This window comes from Rhagoletis zephyria, unplaced genomic scaffold (genome assembly GCF_001687245.7).
Source record: "Rhagoletis zephyria isolate East Lansing unplaced genomic scaffold, Rhagoletis_zephyria_1.1 Rzeph_scaffold_00239, whole genome shotgun sequence".
Taxonomy (NCBI): domain Eukaryota; kingdom Metazoa; phylum Arthropoda; class Insecta; order Diptera; family Tephritidae; genus Rhagoletis; species Rhagoletis zephyria.
Window position 1 is genome coordinate 71,675 of NW_016157323.1, and position 6,678 is coordinate 78,352.

The 6,678-nt window shown below is 35.2% G+C and overlaps 1 non-coding gene across 1 annotated transcript; it reads right to left on the reverse strand.

Moving 5' to 3' along the window:
* Positions 1 to 5,975: 5,975 nt before the first annotated feature.
* On the reverse strand, positions 5,976 to 6,047 carry TRNAQ-UUG (transfer RNA glutamine (anticodon UUG)). The gene has a single exon. It is a non-coding gene; the product is annotated as a tRNA-Gln (tRNA).
* Between the last annotated feature and the right edge of the window lie 631 nt (positions 6,048 to 6,678).

A 6,678-nucleotide genomic window follows, 5' to 3' on the forward strand; every position in this document is an offset into this window, starting at 1 on the left:
AAAAGTTGGGAAACTCAAAAATAAACTAAAAAATTGCAATAAAAGTATAAATTGCTAAGAAAAAAATCACAGAAAGCGTACAACCATGAGTAACACTTGTCGACAACACACAAAAGTAGACTAGAATTTTTCACTAAGAGCAAAAATACAGCGAATGCTCAGTGTCAGCACTATTACACAAAAGAAAAGGAAAAGAAAGTGAAAAATATTCCGAGTGGCAAAAAAATTACCAACTTTACTATGGGCGACAAAGAGTAGGCACGAAGATTTTGTTGGCGAGAAAGTAAACTAGCGTATTTTCTTTTTAATTTTTTAGATAGATCCATATCGAATTCTAACCGCGAAAATAGCACAACCGATTATCAAGTGACCAAAAACAAAGGTAACTTTTCTCTAGACAAAAAATACTTTTGTGGTTTGACATGGATACATGCAAGCGTTTAGTCATTATTTCGTTGAGGTCCTTCAATGACTCCTCCAAATCAATAAAAAAGTATTAAAGTAAAAAATGAACAGAACACTGCACGCTGAGTTTGGGCCCGAAGAGGTCCTTCACCGCACACATATCCCAGCGAGGGAGGATTGGCAGGGGCGCAGTATCTGAAATCGGGGTCATGTAAACGTATTTATGTACGTATGGATCGAAGCTCAATGGGAAGGTAGGAGGTGTCTACAATGATGAACTCCCTATCAACCTGGCAGAGATAGCCGCAATACAGGAGGCTTCGGATTGGTTGTTGACTAGTGTGACGCCTTTAAAGGAGACGAATATCTATTTCGACTGCCAAGCAGCTATCAAGGCTTTTGGCTATCTGGTGGTTTGTTCGAGAACGATGAAATAATGCTTGACCTCCCTGTCGAACGCATCGAATTGCTATGCGAAAATGGAGGAGTAGATAAAGTCTAGGTGCTCCACTGACCTTCTGTGGTCTACTCCTGGGCAGACGGGCGTTTGTTCAGCTCAGCGGGCACTGGGCGAAGACCCTGGAATGCAAGATGGCAAAATCCTTATGTCCACGTGTAGACCGGTGGCCGTCTTGGGACTAAGCAAGGTATACCTCTCGCTACTGGTGGGAGTCCTAATAAGGCTTAATATCATCTACGACCTCTGTTGCATCAACTGCATGGAGCACGATGAGGTGGAATCATCGCAACACCTGCTGCTCTGATTCGAGCAGCTTGGGTTGCACTTTTTCCACACTCTTCATAAGCTTTCGGAATGGATATGGTTTGAGGAGCTTCTTGGTGAGTACAGAGTGTTTTTATTATAAGAAGCCGTAGATGTCCACGCTATAGTTCCTTGGGCAGGGGAACCTTGAGAAGGAAAAAAACGAATTATCGGAGAGGGAACAAAGTCAGCTGAATAGTGGGAATTCTGGTCCCAGCAACATTAAAAAAAATATATATATTTTTTCAAATATCGGTCGCCCCGCGACAGACAATGGTAAGCCTCCGAGTGTACTTCTGCCATAGAAAAGGTTCTTCGGAGGTGGAGTAAAAGTATAGATCTCTCCATTTATGTCACAACATCAAGAAGCAGAGCTCGAATAGGCAGAAATATTAAGATTAAAAAAAAAAACACGCATAGATATCCAAAAAAAACTGGTAGAAACCGAAGAACCTTAATTACAACTGAGTATTTTAGGGAGCAATTCAACTAAAACAAATTGTACACCCTGCAGGCGAAAATTTCCAGTGAGTGCTTTATGCAGCAGATTATGCTCTCACATTTGTGTTTATGCTTTTGCCTTACTTTAAATAATAAAGCGTTGACGCGTGTGGAAAAAATTATTTTCTTAGTGACATAAGGTTTTGACATGTATCTGCCTTACATATGTAGGTATATAGATAGAATATGTGGAGTTAATCGGTTTGCCAATTGAGGCATTCATATCTACGTTCAAATGAATATATTTTATAGCACTCATATACCAGCAGAAAATAGCAGAGTTGGCTGGATAGAAAATTAGAGACGGATATTGATAGAAAAAACGAGCAAATCGTATTAGTGCAACCAAGAAATATACAAAAAAAAAAAACATAAATTCTCACTCGCTATTAACGCCGTTCCACTTCAGGCAAAGACAAGCAATGAAATGGTTGAAAAAGTCTTATTAAAATTTGTAAACACAGTGAAAGAGCACTAAAATAAATTAACAAAGCAAGTGACAGTCAATACTCACTCTTTCCATTGCATTTAAATGACCATAATTGACGATTGACTTGGTTATGAGAAACAGCCAAGGGTTGTCAAACTTTCAAATTTCACGACAAAGTGTGGACAATAAGAAAAAATTAGCCGCTTAAAAATTCAGCCAAAATTTCTTTGAGCTCTAAGCGCTTGGCACTTAGACCTCTAATGCTCATAATTCAGTGCAAATTGTAGTTGAAAGAAGCTTTGAATTTTAAATTAGTTTTTATTATTTCGATTTGCATAATTTTTTAAAGTCCTTTTAGCTTCCATTTTATTATAGTAGCTGGTTTAAATTCAAATAGGAGCCTTTTTAATTTCTACTGACTCCAAGAAGAGAGCCCGCTACATGGCACAGGAATGTAGTATTTCGGTTTATCGTGGTAATATGAAATAAATTTAAATTTAAATCAAATGGGTGCAAGAACATAAATTGTTTTTAAAATTTTACTCAAACTAGAATCCTGCCTCAAAGGCGTATTAAACATGGCGGTGTTAGCTGTATACTATAAGTAAAAAATTACACTAACAAATTCTACGCAGATAGTATGTATATCTTTGTATTGTATATTGGTATGAATATTTAATAACAAACACATAATTTTGTCGTAATGCTTTTCACGGCGAAAAACTCAGCTGTCGCCCCAACACAACCTTGTTTAATACTCATTGCCTGCCTCCAGCGCTACCTGGCGAGTAAATTCTTATAAACAATTGCGTGCATACTGGCACCAACTTACCAAAATTTCAGCGGCTATGGTTGAAATGTTGAAATGTTTCTCGTTGACAGAATTTTTAAACTCGCCGAGGCCTCAAATAGTAGATTTTCACTGCAACACGGAAAGGAGAATTCTGCTTAGTAAGGGTTAAAATCCCTAAGCGCGGTCAAAGGCAGAAACAATCGAAACAGGTGGTGAACCTAACAAAGTGCATGTTTTCAATGGCTTTGGAAGAAGCTGTTATTGCATTAACTGGATTGACAACCAGAGCTTCAGGCATAGGAGGAGTTCTGGCTTGTGGTTCCACAATTCAACCAGAGGCGACATAGATGCGCCCATGGTGACTATGCCCGACAGCTCCGCATACCTTTGTGAATCCATTGCCATAGCGCCCTCTTACTCTGATGCTATAACTGCTATTGCATCAGAATCCATAATTTTCCTCAAAATATGTAAAATTAACAAATTTTACAATAAACAAGCACATGATGAGTGTTTTTTTAATTCCTTTCCACTTTGTTTGCCTTCAATCAGCTATCTTCGAAAAACAACTGATAGCTGGCAATGCTGCACATGTTTCCGCAAGGGTTGCAGCATGTGGAATTTTCGTTTTTCGTAGCGTAGCTACGAATTACGAATTACGAAAATTTCGGGGGTCTATAATAAGGGGGTAAGTAATGTGTACGCAGTCTGCAATCTTCATTCGATACTTCCGATATTGGAAAAGGGTCCCATGGCATTCCACTAGCAACTCCAAACCTCTAATTTCTGAAATACTACTGGATGTTATGTCAATGCATGAAACAATTCTTTTCTAAACCGAAAGCGGAGTTTCTTTTACAAATTTTCTTTGATGCTTCCCGCTTTTTTGCATTTTTTTTAGAGACATTTAAAACTATTTTAAAACTAGTGGCTACAACTTTGATAAAATCGCATTTACATGGCATACGAAGACATGGAATATTGGGTGTATGCACGTATGAACTTCACAAAAGACTTCATTTTATGCTATTTGGGGTCATTCAGGTAGTACAGATCAGGAGATCGTATGAGTACTTAGTATCCCAGTCTTAAACTTTTTGTTTTGCTTACTGCTTCGAAACTACACATTTTATTCGCTTACATTGTGATGTAAATTTTCCTTCTAGTGGGATAGTACATACTAGGTGGATAGACTCGGTTTTTCCAAACCAGTTTCAACCGTTTTTTTTTAAATATTTTTAGGCGTTTTTTTTGAAATGTTAAATTTTAGAATACTGAGCAAACCCATTTTAACCTGGTCAAAAAATTCCAAAAGTATCGCGAACCTCGCGAAGCAACTCGAGTTCCTTCGTCTGCGATAGTGGTGTTGGTCTTAGAGCTGCAAAACTATCGATTGTACTATCGATAGTATCGATAGTTTCATTTTTGGAAAAACATCGATTGTTTTCGTGCGATAGTCGATAGTTTCGATAGTGCCGGTGCACTGAAATTTCGTGATCCTTACTTAAAAAAGTGACGCTGTGAATTTAAAAAAGGAAAATATTTAGAAATTCACGTTTAAAATGTAATATTTATACTTACATATGTGCAATATTTTCATTTACATATGTACATACGTATATATTATACATATTTTGTTCGGAGTTGAAGTTTCCGTACATATACAACACGATAGTATACGATACTATCAAAAATATCGATAGTATTTTTCAAACTATCGAGTCTATCAAATGGCGCCACTATCGATAGTTTTGCAGCTCTAGTTGGTCTTCTATGATGGAATTGAACGGGTGAGATTTGACGAAGGTTTTGATTGATTCTCATTGAATAGCCTGTCTAATCGGTCTGGTTCAGCGGATGGTGTATTCCCATTCCTAACATATTCGATTATACATGCTCGACTTTTTCCCGAAAAAGGCACGCTAATATCTGTGAATTCAATTAAGTGTTAATAACTCATAATTTTTTTCATGTTCCACTTGTAATCCAAAATAATTCGAACTTAATTTGCCTTACTGATTCCTATGTATATCAAATCTGTACCTATTTTCATCATTACTTCAGACTAACAATAAATGTTAATAATAATAATAATAACAATAACAAGTAACTTTTAGCAAAAAAAAACCGACTTAAAAAATATATATATACATATATTTCATGATCCAATGATCGGATCTAAACCAGATTAGTTTGGAACCACCTCTGAGACACTACCTTTCCGATGCAAAAAGAATTATCGAAATCGGTTGACGGGGTCCAAAGTTATGCTGTAACATACATAAAAAACAAAAAAAAAATATTCCGACGAACTGATAACCTCCTCCTTTTTTGGAAGTCGGTTAATAATAATAATAATAATAAGTTGGCTCTTACACAATATCATACCTACCTAAATATGTACCTTAATACATATGAGCAAATCCGAGATATAGTCAACCAAAAACGGAAAAAATACAAACAATTCAAATTCACGCACTTTTGTATCAAAAATGGCATAGTACACTGAGTTTCATATTGCTTTTTACACTTATTTTATAAATCATTTCGCTAGGATTTGCCCATATAGGTATGTACGTTGCCGAGAGTGTAAATAGGGAAGTGACATTTTAGCAAGTTTTGGCTACTTTTCTTTGTTTAAAAATGTTTAATAATTTTTTATGAAATATAGTTTACATACTATCTTAAAAACCATGTAAATCAAAATTTCAAATTTTGTATACAAAATCCGATGAATTTTAACAAATGAAAAAGCTGGGACATACCGTTTATTTTTGGCAATTTTTCGTTGTATTTTTTCCATACAAAGTATGTTTGACAATCTTTTTGTAAAAAAAAAAATCGCCAAAAATCAAGGGTAACTCCTAGGTACTTAAAATTTACTCTTTGTTATACTAACACTTTGTTATACTATACACTTTCATAAAAAATAATGATCATTAAATAATCGGAAGGGGAATAGCCAAAGAATGACTCATGTTTTTTCTATCTCAGTGTTTGCAAACATACTAAAGAAATAAACTAGACAAATTAAAAAAAAAAAAAACCTTTTAATAGTTAAACATTCTCGCATGCGAATGTTAAGGTTCTACCGAGATTTGAACTCGGATCGCTGGATTCAAAGTCCAGAGTGCTAACCATTACACCATAGAACCGGTTATCGGTCAAGCGGCGGGAATGCAAGAGCATCAGCTGCCGTGCTTTGGTTGTTGTCAGCAGAAGACATGGTGAGGAGGAAAAACAAATGAAGAAATTGTGATATGCCAAAAATATCAGCTAAAAGAGAGCAATGATGAAATCACAATTAATAAAAATGTGCACATTTTTTGTGGGCAGAAGAAATGATTAGCGATGTGAATTATGAAGCATGTTTAAAAATAATTCATTTACTTACATATATACTTATTAAGGGCAATAATAACTTTGTGTCTCTAAAACAGTTGTTATAATTTGTTCAGTATGTTTTTATACAAAATATTACAAAGTCTCATAAAATGGAGTTAAAAAAAAAATTAATTTAAAGAAATATAAAAAAAATTTCTTTTTTTGTTATTGTTGGCCTAATAAGATTTCATAGTTTTTGTTAAAAAGATATCAAAAAAATTGAGCTTGAAAAACATTGTAGATATTAAAAACAAAACACAATTCACCAATTTTTGACCGCCACTGTATGTATTCGTCGCTGTTATCCAAACAATTTTTTATTTTTTTTTTAATTCTACACAATTTTTTCATTCATCTGCATCCCTGTATTCTGTTATACCTTTGGAACATTCTACATATTTA